This window comes from Lactuca sativa, chromosome 7, assembly GCF_002870075.4.
Source record: "Lactuca sativa cultivar Salinas chromosome 7, Lsat_Salinas_v11, whole genome shotgun sequence".
NCBI lineage: Eukaryota > Viridiplantae > Streptophyta > Magnoliopsida > Asterales > Asteraceae > Lactuca > Lactuca sativa.
Window position 1 is genome coordinate 188462270 of NC_056629.2, and position 15248 is coordinate 188477517.

General features: G+C 33.4%; 1 long non-coding RNA gene across 1 annotated transcript; it reads right to left on the reverse strand.

Moving 5' to 3' along the window:
- Positions 1–6917: 6917 nt before the first annotated feature.
- On the reverse strand, positions 6918–14920 carry LOC122195094 (uncharacterized). The gene is made up of 4 exons (XR_006185057.2): positions 14833–14920; positions 14251–14463; positions 14092–14156; positions 6918–7496 (listed from the first exon to the last, which is right to left on the reverse strand). It is a non-coding gene; the product is annotated as an uncharacterized LOC122195094 (long non-coding RNA).
- Positions 14921–15248: the final 328 nt, after the last annotated feature.

The window sequence follows — 15248 nt, forward strand, 5'->3', positions numbered from 1 at the left end:
ATAAACAATATAATATCGGGAGACCAAAACCCAAAACCCTAGGGGTTGTGACTTCCTTGCTACACGTATGGGTCCTGTGCTTTCAGTAGTACGAGCCCATACTACCTTCCACACCTACCCAGATTTGTCTCAAGTATCACCACAACTCCCTAATACTATACTCAGCATACTATGTGCTCAACCCTCACTAATAGGGGACATCACCTATCTCGCAAATGATCCTGCAGTTCCGCACCACTCACACATCCATGAAACTTCCATCAATCCCTGCAGCGCTAGTGTACACTGGCTGCACATAACGGTGGACCCGATAGACTTTTGAATATCCGATCCTACACTAAGGTCGAATCAGACATTCTCAGGATATAAGATCTTGACTACACACACCCGTGGTGCATACATTAAACATCTACAGTCATGATGTCAATTCCATATACACGAACCCTAGGCTAATAAGCATCATATAATCAGGCATATCTATCATGTGATTCCTGAATATCCCTAGCCAAGCACTAGCATGTTGTTCTAATCATATCAGAATATCAAATAACTGTATGCTATTTTGGGGCTTACTTACAGGCTCCGGCTGATCGTACTCTCTGCATCCTCCATCCTTATCTTGAAAATCATTTTAAAATTTTACTTTCCGAAAATCTCGTTGATTTGAGACTGGATTCACACAAGTGTTCCTCCAATTCGCTCAAACCAAGGCTCTGATACCAACTTGTAACATCCATCAAATTTACGCCAAATTTAAACTTTTAATTTTAACAAAAGAAACAAATAGTAATTTGTTTTTACAAAACATTTCCAAATCATTTATCATCAGAGTGTCCCAAAACAGATCATAAGGATGAGGAGCGGTACGGTCACGCCTTCGCCTTCCCTCGATCTCCTGAAGTACCTGAAACAATAAACTGAAAATTGTAAGCCCGAGGGCTTAGTGAGTTACCCCCAAAATACCAATACCAAACTAACAGAAACCATGTCAATAACAATCAATCAATCAACATGCGTACTGGGCCATCGGCCTGACTGGTCCGCCCTACTGGGCCTACAGTCTATCTGAATCTATCCCGAGCCTTCGGCATGATTGGTCCGCCACGTGGGCCCATAGTCTCCGCGGACCGCTCATAGGGTATGTTGGCCTTCAGCACAAAGCAGGACCGCCTCAACACAACCCACAAGCAAATAACCATGTGCGCATACTATCTTATATAAGCATATACAACATCAAGCATATCTATCTCACTGATCATCAATCATAGAATTCTCTCGTAACTAGAGCACCGACCTAGCAGGTCACTAACATACCAATCCCTACGGATCATTAGAACATAACATACTGTCTCCCTAATTCCGATCAAACAGATCATATCACACGTAGCATACCATAACAATAACAACTAAAGGGTGGGCCTTGGTGCCGTAGACCCTATCAATATAGTGAGGATAACTCACCTCGCAGATGTCGACTCGGAAGGTAAGCTCTAACTATCGGATTACTTGTCATAGGATCCACTACCTATAACCATAGCACAATATACTCATAAGTCCTTAGCCCTATAAGTCACTCCATAATCCACTAGTCAAATCCTGATCAAGGTCAAAGTCCTCGGTCAAGGTCAGCAGTCAATGTTGACCTCAACTCGCCGAGTACACTCAGCTACTCACCGAGTCCTTGAAGCACATTCCAACTCGCCGAGTCATCGGGGTGACTCATCGAGTTCCTTCGAATCCCGATCAAATCTTAAGGCCACCCGTTGAGTTTCCTCCTTGCAACTCGACGGGTAGACACACAAACATATCCTTGGCTAAAACTCATACGACTCGCCGAGTTGTTCTTCAACTCGTCGAGTTTCTTGACCATCTTCATCTAACTCGCCGAGTTGTTCAACCAACTCATCGAGTTCACAGCTTCCTTCGTCTGACTCGCCGAGTTGTTCATCCAACTCGTCAGGTTTAATGCACATCTTCATATGACTCGCCGAGTCCCTTTAGTCATTTTAACATGCAGATGTCTTTATGCCATAGCAAGGTCCCAAATTGCATATCTAACTTCCTTAAGCCTTCTTATCACGTAAAGTTGCAAACTTTACGTGCATGCATTGCTTTACAAGCTCTTAATGTCAAAACCAAGCTTTTAATGGGTGTTCATGGACCAAGGAAACCTTAATCTCGACTAAAGCTGGAACTTTATGCTTGTATAATTCAATGACGGTCCCTGTATTTTCAGGTTTTCTTAAGTTTTAAGGGGGGGGGGGGGGAATACAAGTTAAAACACCAAGAACATAACTAAAGTTTTCTAACTGCCTTCATCAGAAAAGTTGGACTCCATTCACGGACTGTTTTGGACAACTTAAACATTTTAGTTTTCAAAACTGTATTAGGTTCAAATAGTTCAAGTTCTTATCTTTAAAATGACTACTTTCACATCTCCATACGATTTTTCTATAATTTATGGTGATTTTTACAAAACTACCTATCATTTCAAACATCAATCCGGACCAGTCTGTGATTATGGACTTCTTCACACAAGTTAGAGGTCATTAAAAATCATGAGAAAAATTATGGAGAAACTAGACTCATTTTCCAAACTCTTAGAATTTTTGGATTCTGATTTGGACCTTTGATGATTTTTCTACAAATTTTATAGAACAGGGATAGAAAATGTTATCAACAGAAAAATACTATCAATTTCATTTCACCTTGTAACATGTTGAGCAAGGTGTATATCTTTATGTGATTATATGTTATTGCAATATATGACATTATTGTCTTAGTATGTAGACATACACCAGTTAACAAATGAAGTTTTCTAGACAAAGCATAGAAATAACAATTTGTTATAATCAAAGTACATCTATTACATACAAACGTTTGAATAAACTATGTTAAGTATAGTTTATGTACATTACCACTTTTACCCTTGTTTTGATAAACTATAATAGGTATAGTTTATGATACATCACATAACACACTCATACAAAAAGGTTACATTCATACAAAAAGGAATTTTTCCACTACATTACACGTGAATTCGTTACTGGCTTTTTTGAGACATTCGCTTCACTTTACCAATAAGTCTTGTATTGTAACCAGAGTCTCCTGGAGAGAAAGCGTGATAGTTCTATATAGATCTATATTGGGATTGACAAACCCACACCTGAGCTGCTTCCAACAGCTAGACCGGCAGGTCTGTGGTGACAAATGTCATAACAGTTCCGACGCCTGAAGAACGTCGTCTCAGGCCAACTAGGTCATAGTATGGTTATAATACCTCACATTAAGTATTAACAAACATAGAATTTACATGGAATTCATGTAGATCAAACGAGTTTACATAGATTCACTACTGGAAAAAGCCATTTAATGACGCGCAAACAATGACACTCCTGATAAAGGACGTGCATTTGTGCGTGCCCTAAAAAACAATGTCAGTTTTGCAAAATTTGAAGGACAGAGAACACGCATTTGTGCATGCCCTAAAACTAATGTCAGAAAAGAAAAAAAAAAGAAATGTGGAGGGCGCCTTTCATAAATTTGCGTCGTCTAAAAGTGTCGCTTTATAACATTTTAATGAAACACGCGTTTTTAAGCAGGATTTCACCCGCCTATTGAATCCCAAAAATTAAACACACACACACACAACCCCCACCCCCCCCCCCCCCCTTCCAATTAGCAAGAAAAAACCCTAGGCCTTCATCTTCATAGCTGCATCGCACCACCACCCAACTTCCGATCTCGCACCGCCAAGTGTCTCCAACCATTCTTTCCTGTCGCACTACACCGATAACAAAACCCCATCACTATTTTAGGTCACCATTCACCAACAGCCTCACTATTCTAATACTTTAAATCGAGTGTTCATTTGACCATAATGTCAAAATTGAATCGAATGTTCATTCGACACAAAGTCATTGATACGGCCGACGATGCCTCCGCCTCCGGTCTCTAGTCGGCGACACCGACGAAGCCTCCTCCTCCGACCGCTTCCGTCTCCCCTTCATTCATGTTGTTTAAATCCTCACGTTTTTTTATAGATCGTTGGAAGCATAGGAGTTGTGGCTGTAGGTCTGGATTTAGGGAAAGAAGGGCCACTGGTTCACATTGTTGCCTGCATCGCTTCATTATTAGGTCAAGGTGGGCCCGATGACTGCAAATTCATCCCTCAAGCTCCCCCCGATGGTCCTCTGGTAAGCCAGATCCTTTAACCTTTTATTCACAACAATTTCATACACGATTATACAACAACAAAGAGATCTTCCTTCGTGAACTTATTAGGCAAGTTTCAAACTTTTGCAAATTTCTAGTTTACTTTTAAGCCCTGAGTGATGTGGCTTCTTCATTTCGTTCGATAATTTTTGTTGGATCGATTTGTTTGCTTCTGTATGACATTTTATCCGTTCAAAAAAGACTTTTTTTTTAATTAACATGGATGAAAGCTAGCTTATCGATTCCCTGATCATTATTTTGCAATTTGATTGGTCGATGAGTTTTTCTATCATAGTTCCATAAAGCCCCTTCAGCTTCTTACAAAGTTAATGGTGTAATGGAAAGCTTGTCTAGTGGCACATGTTGTCTATCTTATGGATCCCCTGATGATTATTTTGCAAATGGTTTTATATCATCAATTAGCTCAAATGTATTTGTCACTTATCTTCTTCAGCTATACCCGTTTAAATCTGCTTCAAGCTTCAAAAACAAGTTATTGTTACTTTGTGATTCCCAAATAAGAGATACAAAATACTTTTGGAAGTTGATTTTTTCATTATAATCTTTAAAACTGATATTGATTGAAAAAGAGATTGTAAGTAATGTATTGATTATTGCTTTATTTATTTTTCCTCTGTTGTGAAGATCAAAAGATGTGAAGAAATGGCACGAAAGCTGCGGTTCTTAAAAGATCAAATGTCAAAGGCGGGCACCACATAGTCATTAAATCTCTTTTTCAATCAATATCAGCCTTCATCTTCTTTATATTTTGCCATATCAAGTGATGGAAAATTCAGTCTTATGTCATTGTCTGGAGGTGAATATCGAGGGTATTTTGGTCTTTTAAATAAAAAGCAGACTGTGTGTCACCTAGACCTCGTGCTGGTGAAGTCAGTCTGGTTAATTCAGTCCTATGTCATTGTCAGGAGGTGAATTCAGTCCCATGTCATTGTCAGGAGGTAAATTTAGTCCTATGTCATTGTCAGGAGGTGAATAACTTATATTTTATTTAAACTTTATCTGGTTTTAGGTAAAGAAAGGTGGAATGCCACCTGGACCTCGTGCTGGTTTCTCTATGTGTGTACATAAAAAGCGGACTATGTTATTTGGTGAAGTTTTTGACATGGAGGCTGAAGGTTAATTTTCTCTTTAATTATTTTGATTTTGTAAAATTATATGGAATCTATTAAATTCCTCAGAGGAAGATATGATTGCCTTTAGAACATAAACTATTATTTTTCATCATTAAAAAGTGTGTAAAACATGTGTAATTAATATGATTTCTAATTTTATTATAATGACTTCAATTGTATATGTAGGTGATGTGTTAATGAGCTTGTTCTTGAATGAAAAGATATAAAATTGAAGTCAAAAAGATATAAAATTGAAAACAGAGGAATTGTATTCAAAGTCCTATTGATGGTGGGACAGGGGGAGGAGGTTGGGCTAACACCCTCTTTTCTTTTCAACCTTTTAAATTCAAGTTTTTCAGCTAATATATAATTCTTTTTCAGCTCCTGGAGATGGACCAATTATGTTAGTTTTAGCTCCAACTCGTGAACTTGATTCTATTTTTCAGAATAATGAATAGGTAATTTCTATTTTTTTTAGTTAGGAATCTCTTATTATTCTTTAGTATTTGACATCCATAATCTTCTTGAATGTCCATTGAATTGCAGAAGAACAACCAAAATTTTCTTACAACAGAGACAACAATTGTATGGCCTGTATCTGAAATAAGATATACCAATTACCATTTGTCTCCTTGTGGTGCTACAAAATTTTGATGTTCTCATATATAATAGATCGTATCTTATCTTAGCATTAGTTTTGTTATATTCTTGTTTGGTAAATTGTTAGAGCATTGAATTGAAATGTTTGCTCCAATTAATTGGCATTAGTTTCTACAGCCAATTAATTGGCTGTAGAAAACTCGGGCACTGACCTCAATCCAAGGCTACAGATTCTTCCACAAAAGTTAAACAAGAAATCAGGGAAAAACTCCAAACCTAGTTCAGGCTTCATTGCACCTATGGGTGGTGTTGCAGGTACAAGTGTTGCTAGGCTGCCACTTTTTCCTGAATAGTTCATGCAACAAATATAGTTGAATTTGAAGAAAAAGCTCTTCACACAATGACACAAAAAATGGTTTTGACTCGTAAGGAAATGATATGCTTAATGTTATACTTGGGGGTTTTCTGAGGGTGTTTTTTTGTCATTTGTTTCCTTGTTTTTGATTTTTTTTTCAGCAAGAGGTGGTTTTAGAAAGGTATTGGCTTGGGGTTTAGCTTGCCTTTAAAAAGAAAAGCAGGTATGTGCTTATTTTGTCTATCTGTTCTACACACAACATCTCTAAAGGAATATGGCAAGTCCATATATATGCATAATTGTCAATACACACACATACACGTCCATATATATGCATAATTGTCAAAAAAATTTCATTTTTTTTGCTTTTGTTTCTTGTTTAATAATATACATACGTTTTGATTTTTGTTTCTTTGGTTTAAATTTTTTTTTTTTTGTGTATATGTACTAAAAAAACATAATGTATGCACAAAAACGTAAATACCAGATTTGCCCTCAACAGAAAAACGAACTGATTACTTGTCTTTTACGGAATTACCCCTTCTAGGATATATATATATATATATATATATATATATATATATATATATATTGAAATAAATAGGAATGTAAAGTTAATTATGTATATCCACAGACATATTTCATCAGCAACATGCGTGAGCAAAGTAATTTCTCAGATTTTACTTAAATTTTACAACATGAGCTTGTAAGGTTGCTTAATTGGGCTCTTTTGATCTGTTGCTTCAGGTTGGCACATCCTGATCAACCCTCCATAACCTTCACAACTTTCAACTTTAATCCTCTACTTAGCGGTGAAGGTGGTGGTGGTCCTATTCCTTTTGATCTTTCATTGCCTATTGCTAAACAGGTTTCACAATATATAGAAGGGTGTTGAATTCAAAAGTTTAAAGAAAGCACATACACATTTCCTGATCCTAGTAAGGTATTGTAAGATGCTATTGATGTCCAGCTTCAATGAATCTTATGACTCAAGATATGGGGCCATTATGATGGATCCTCAGAATGATGATGGTATTATAGGGTATTCGGTTCTTCCCAACAACACTTGTCAGCATGCTGCTCCAATCTTTGTCAATTTAATGAATGTTGTAATTCTTAGGCTTGCTACACATAATGAGAATATGACCATACAAACACGTAATCATCCAATGCCAATGACAGAAAGTCAACACCTGCAACATCAAGTATACATATACTTCCAATTATTCTTCTACTTATACTCATATCTTATAAATTTTTCTAGGATAACATACAATCAAAATATTGACACCTTTATATGTAGTGTGTATTTAAATAGTGATTTGTATGATCTTGTAGGACCTGGATGCATTCTCTGTAACTATTGTTGTGTATTTAAATAGTGATTTCATTCGTGCTTCATTTGTTGTTCCTATTGTGAAGGTATGCCACTCTCTAGTTGTCTTTTTCACATAATTGACCCAATTATTTTAACGCCCCTCAGTTAATCCAACAATAAACATTTTATGCAATACACAAGAATTTCTTGATCAAAGATTTATAACTTAGTGGTCATTTTGGGTAAACTAATTTGGGTTTCCTGTAAACAATTAGTTAATGGGAATATTTTTCTTGTATTTTAACGTAATGCATGTCTTATATAGGAGCATGAAGTAAAAGTGAAACATCAACAACTGATTAGTGGGGTAAGCAAACTTGTTTGTTTTCTTTATGCTTTTCTTTTGTTAACACAACAATGTATAACCAATAAATGCTTCACAGTTTGACCATTAACTGGTTATCATTACTAATACTCAGGTATCTATATTGTCTTTTTGGGTGTCAACACATATATGGGACATCATAAGATTCTTAGTCCCTTCCTTATTTGTAATCATTCTCTTTTACATCTTTGGTAAGTCTCCAAACTCACATTTTACATGCATTTTCCAAGGTATATTGTAAGTAATTACATCAGTAGTATCTGTATGTAGAAGCCTTTTTTTGTAGGCCTAGAACAGTTTATTGGAAGTATTTTACATCTTTAATGAACTATGTTTAACATTGTTCTATCTTTGTAGGCTCAGAACAGTTTATTGGAAATGGTGTTATATTCCCTACAGTTCTCATTCTGCTGGAATATGGTTTTGCAACTGCATCTTCAACATATTGCCTAACCTTTTTCTCAAGGTTGGAATGCATAATAACTTACCAATATGGATCTGCATTTTCATTAGTGAATTTGGGTCTTATGAAATTTTAAACATATTAGACCAGAATTTCCTCAAATTATATCTAGGATTTTGCTTTGCTGATGGACTAGCTTCACTGGTGGATCTATTTGTTATCTGGCTGTTGAGGTGTATTTCTGATTTGAATTGAATCTATGAAAGTTGAATGTTTGATCAATGAAAATTGGGATAGATTGAAATCAACATAGACATATTTTCTTTCTTGTTGACAAGGTGTCATTTTTTCCTTCTAACACTTGGGGTTAAATATTTCCCTCCCCCATGAATTCAATGTATTTGGCATAAAGATCTTCCACAGAAAGTTTGTTTCTAACAAAACTGAGAAGAGTTTGAAGCATTACTTTGATTTTTAGGATTACTTGGAAACTCATTGTTGTCTAACAGTTTAGACAACATTGATCTAACGAATTTGAAGCATGCCTACAGTGGTGGATGGAAAACTAATAAATAAAGGTGAAGTTTTTTTCTAACAAGAATTTTTTGTTTTAGGTGACAATGGATCACAGGCCTCCATACCTCACACTTGGGATACCAGCTACCTTTTAAAGGGTTGTACCTTCTTATTACACTAACAAAAATCCAATCAAGATTTTGCTTGTTTAGTTGATTCTTTTTCTTAGGCATTCTTGACTCGTCTAGGATTAAAGCATTGTTATCTTATCAGCAAGTAATTACTTTCCAGCCAAGCCCGGTGGGCAGCCGCCCATGACACCAAGTTCAACATTGTTACGTAGTACACCAGGTGGCAAACCAATGACATGAAGGATCAGGTTATATAGTTAGGGATGTAGTATCAGATTATATAGTTAGGGAAAACCCCTTAATAACAATGTATGACATTAAATTTTTGTTACAACTATTGATTTGTTTTATCTTTTCATGGAACGATTATTTGTATGACATTAAATTTTATATAATGGATTGTATTTTTTGTATATGATATTTAATTTTCTATTATGAGACATTAATACAAATTTAATTTGAAAATTAGTAAATCTATAAATAATATTTTTTTAAACATTTAAAATTATGATACGCAAATATGTGTGTCATCTTAATTTATGACATGGCCTTTCTTGATAGGGGCTTTCTTGATACACATTGCGTGTCATTAACATGCACGTTGTAAGGTTACGACACGTGAATGTGTGTCATCTTCCATTATGACAGGGGCTTCCTTGATACGCATTGTGTGTCGTAAACGCGCATCGTAATTGCGCGTCGTAAATGCGCGTCGTCTCTCTTTATGACATGGCCTTCCTTGACGCGCATTTGCGCGTCGTCTGAGCCTTTTACGACGCGCAATGAGCGTCGTAAAAGGCTGTTTTCTAGTAGTGATTTAAACTTGCATCATTTTATCATAAGTATAACAAATTACTTGTACACCTCGGTCTTTGGGTTTTAAGACTACTTTTACATTTTAAGGAAAATATTGGATTTTTCTGGAACAAACACTACTTTTACAAGAAAAAGCTTTTCATAAACCGTCTACAGATGCTTATGAACTCACCAACCTTTGTGTTGACACTTTTTCAAACAACTTGTATTCTCAGGAAATCACTAAACTGGTAACCAAGTGCTTTTGAGGATGGGACGTTAAGGCGTCAAACATTTCACATTTTTTCAACATATTGTAATTGATTTGGAAACATGTAATTCATACAATGATGTAACTTTCTCAATTATATATATGTTGGTTGTGTTTGCTTAAATCACTATTGCAATTGTTGTTATGATGCTATACATGAAGTCCTCCACCCCCGGACGTTTCCGCCATCCTTGGTTTGGGGGTGTGACAAACTCACACACGAAAATAGGGTTTTCTAGCTCTCAAGGGATGGTAAGGGACAGAGGGGGCGCTAATGATCCATTAAATAGGGTGAAAAACCCCGAAAATTAGGTTTTCCTCTTCCAGCTCCTACTCGTCGAGTCACTTCTCTGACTCGACGAGTCGGTCATATAATGATGTGGCCCAAACACGCTGCTACTCGACGAGTCAGGGCATCTACTCGTCGAGTAGACCTTAAAACTTGAAGGTCTAAACTATAATATTAATACCTAACAATCGGGGCGTTAACATTAAAGATCCAATCGAGTAGAAAAAAAGTTGCAATAGACTTAAAAAACTTTGCTAAGTTCTCATTACTTAAAGTGCATTAAATAAATTTGGTGGATTTTTTTTATATTGGTTTTGAATTTTCTTGCTTTAAACCAATATATAATATGTTGCAGACCTATGGTATTGACTCAAAGCTATAATTTGTTGCAAAATTTGGTAATAAAACGACCTTTTTGTTTTATGAATTTGTTTACTTTCTGTTGGGCTTTAATCAGGGGAAGTTATGTCATTTTTACTACATTGTTCACATATTTTTCAACTGAAAAAACTCTCTTGTTATGCTACAAGTTATTGCCCTTCATATAATTTTGGTATATATTTGTTCTTTTTAAGCAGTTTATGTTCTTTCTCTTTCTTTTTCTCTTTATTGTAATATTATGGTTTTAACTATTTCGTCACAGAAAGAAGTTGCAAGCTCTTAACTAGAGAGTGGTGTTGTTAATGTTGTACGTGATAACTGAATGATTTCATTCCTTTAACCATGCCAAATATGATAACTGGATGTAATCACTCATTCCATTCCCTTGTTGTCTTTCCATTCCATCATTTTCTCAACTATGGCATTTCATACACCTTTAAACTATTTGCAGGGTGATACCGGAATGGAAAGAATAGGCTTAAATATTTCAAATATTCTTTTATATCTCGAGGTAACATCAACTGTTCAATTTACTAAACCACCCCTGATATAATTATAGCATTGTACTTTCAGTTTTTATCTTATCAACACCTTATACCTTGAAATTACTACATAAACTTGCTTTGTATTTCTATAAATGAGTATATTTCATTAAAATAGGATATGCTATAATAAACAAATCACTGTTATTTCTTTCAATTAACCATTTCTAATATCATTCTTGCAGACTGTGGGATAGCTGCATATTTTCCCAGTTTATAAGAGATGCTTCAATCACAGGTTAGTCAGACATTTATTTACTTTTTGGTTAATATTTTCACTTCTATTTCAATTTACCAATTCTGTTACAACATTGTAAATCCTATAAATATCAATGCACTTCCATTACTTGATTATTATAACATCCTACTTTCATTCTTTTCTATTTACAACATTATAGGTTTGAACATAGTAATGAGAAGAAGGCCACCAGCAGATCCAAAACCACCAACTCCAAGAATCATAGGTAATTTATCTTTGAAGTAGCCACTTGATGGAATATATCATATTTGCTTAAATGACAGTTGACTTTTTTTTAATCTCATATAGCTTAATGCTTTCAGTAATCAAGTTGAGTTGCTGGAAGATTTAACTATTGTCTTACTGAAGATACTAAAGAGGAGACAGTCTGCAAAAATATTTATAAATCTTGTATAGATAATGTGATTGGTTTCACATATTCAGGTTCTTACTTGAAACTAATAATTTGACAGATGTTCAATATGATGTGTTTTTGCAATCAAAATAAACTATGTGAGTTTGTTTAAATTTGAGAACATTTTATGTTTATCATTTGACAAGATATATTTTGATAAATGAATTAAGTTCCATTCTTGTTACTTAATTGAGTTAAATACAAATAAATAGCAAACAAAATTAGTGACGACTTTTTATGATCATAAATTGGAGAAAATAGTGACCATTTTTTATGGTCACTAATTGGGTAAATCAGTGACCACTTTTTATGGTCACTAATTTGACAAAACAGTTACCATTTTTTATGGTCACTAATTAGATAAAATAGTGACGACTTTCATTGATTAGTGACAACATTTAGTGACGAATCGGATCGTCACAGATTTAGTGATTGTATATTTTGGTCACTATTTAGTGACCGCTTTTTATTTTGGTCACTAATCAATTTTTGTGACGGACCTATAGTGACGAAAAGTGACGACCAAAAGTTTGGTTGCTAAATCATTTACTGACAGCTCCTATTGTCAGTGACCATTTTGTTTTCGTCACTAATTAGCATTTTTTTTGTAGTAGCATTTTTTTTGTAGTGTAAAGTAAACTAGTACATGGAAGCACAATTGCATAACTCCATTAAAACTAAAATAATCATAGACTAAGTCCATTAAAATTAAAATAATCATTGATCTGTTACATATGCTCAATTCCAACCAATAAAAAATAAAGTATTTGTAAGCACAACTATGAGCCTATCATGATTGCAAAATCAAGACCATTAAATTAAAGGGATATGTCATAAAAAACCTTAAGTTTGGCAGAAAATGTCGGTTTTACTCTTCGGTAGATTTTTGGTTCATTTATACCACAAACTTGTCATTTTTTTGTCGGTTTTGCCCTTGTTACCTGCAATAGCAGGTTTCCAGGTTATTATTAATTATTTTTTGCGAAAAAACCCTTAAGTTTACAAATATTTTGCAAAAAAACCCTTAAGATTATAAACATATAAAATATAAATATATATTCAAAATTTTATAAAACTAAATAGTTTTCTACTGAAACATATTTTTAGCTTTATGTACGGTAAATTTTATATTTGTTTGATATAAAGTTTTTATATTTAAATTTTAAAAAAGTTACCTAGTTTTATCAAAATTTTAATATTTATTAATTAATAGTTAAACTTTTGAAAGTAACATTAAAAAACGTCTGTTAGCTAATAATAATATGACATTAGTGACATTCAATTATTTTTTTTTTAAAAAAATAAAAATATTTTATATGTTTAAAAGGTTTGAATTTCAGAAATAATAAACTATCATATTTTATATAAAAATAAATATATTTATATAATAAATTAGACAAATATATTTATATTTTATATGTTTAAAATGTTTATATTTATTTTTGATGTTTAACATGTTTATAATATTTTTATAAAAAAATATGATAATATTATTATGTATTTAAACATATAAAAAATACGATATGTTAGTATTTCTGAAATACAAACTTTTTAAACATATAAAATATTTTTATTTACCTTTTAAAAAAATTAATTGAATGTACATGATACCATATTATTCATAATAACTATTTTAGCATAATTACTTATTAACTAACAAATGTTTTTTAATTTTGTTTTGAAAAGTTGAAGTATTAATTAAGAAATATATTCAAATTTTGTTAAAACTAGGTAAGTTTTTTAAAATTTAAATATAAACAAATATAAAAGTTACCGTATGTAAAGCTAAAAATATATTTCAGTAGAAAACTATTTAGTTTTATCAAATTTTGAATATATATTTATATTTTATATGTTTATAATCTTAAGCGTTTTTTTGCAAAATATTTTTAAACTTAAGGGTTTTTTTGCAAAAAAATAATTCATAATAACCTGGAAACCTGCTATTGCAGGTAACAAGGGCAAAACCAACAAAAAAATGACAAATTTGCGGTATAAACGAACCAAAAATCTGCCGAAGGGTAAAACCGACATTTTCTGCCAAACTTAAGGCTTTTTATGACATTATCCCTTAAATTAATAATAAATTAAGTTAAAGTATTACCTTATATTCAAGGCAACTTGTGCTCCTAATATGGACAGTTGATATGCTTTTCTTCCATTACGTCACTGTAAAGAATTGGATCGAGGTTTTTTATTTAATAAACGATTGAAGTCTAAAATCTATCAGTTACATTACTGGTTAAAAAGTTCATATGAATACCTTAAACATTGGTCGCCTTTTCTCTTTCTAAGTCGTAGTAAAAGTATCAGGTGGCAAGATCTAACAGTTACTCTTGATTGCAAGATCTAACAATTTCTCCGGCCAAATTCACCACCAGAAACAGCCTCCAGCCACCACAAGATACAAGTTCTAGGGACTACTCAGGGACATGTGATGGTAGCGGGGCTGTTTAAAATCAGAAGATGCCTGAAACTAAATCATGAAAAAAAAATGTTACACTTAAGTACTTGGGATTCAGGGAAATAACTCTTAACTGATTATAGATAGATAAACTATGGTTGCAAACAGTCCAATTCAGACTTCTACAAGGCCAAACGAAAACAAAAAAAAAATCAAGTTTGTGAATTGACAAAATAAATTCAACTACATTAAAGCAATACAGTAAGTACGACATTTGCAATTGTTCCCTGTTCAAAACAAAAAGAGATTCATGTAAATTTCAAAATTCGAATGTATGAGGTTTGACTTTCTAAGTCCTAGTAAAAGTATCACATGGCAATATTTAACAGTTACTCTTCATAGCAAATAAAATCCACTATAATCTTTAGTCTAGATCCGAACTTTAGAGGAAGGAAACTGCGGTGAATAAGAGGAGCGCCGGCAGTGGAGGTTGTGACTGGCGGAGAAGTGCGGTAGTGGTGGAATTTCACCAGATCTAAGATATATATATATATATATATATATATATATATATATATATATATATATATATATATATATATATATATATATATATATATATATATATATATATGTTCAGGTTCATTTGAGACCATTTTAATTTTGTGAGACCGTAAAACCAAATCTAAAAATAATTTTAAAATGCAAAATAAATGGAAAAATCCAAAAATTCGTTTTTTAAATATTATTTTCGGAACTTGAATTAACTAAAAAATATAAAAAAAAAAATAAAAAAAATTCCGTTTTTTTTTTTGAAAAATACGTGAAATATTCTAAATAGAATATTACACTGACAT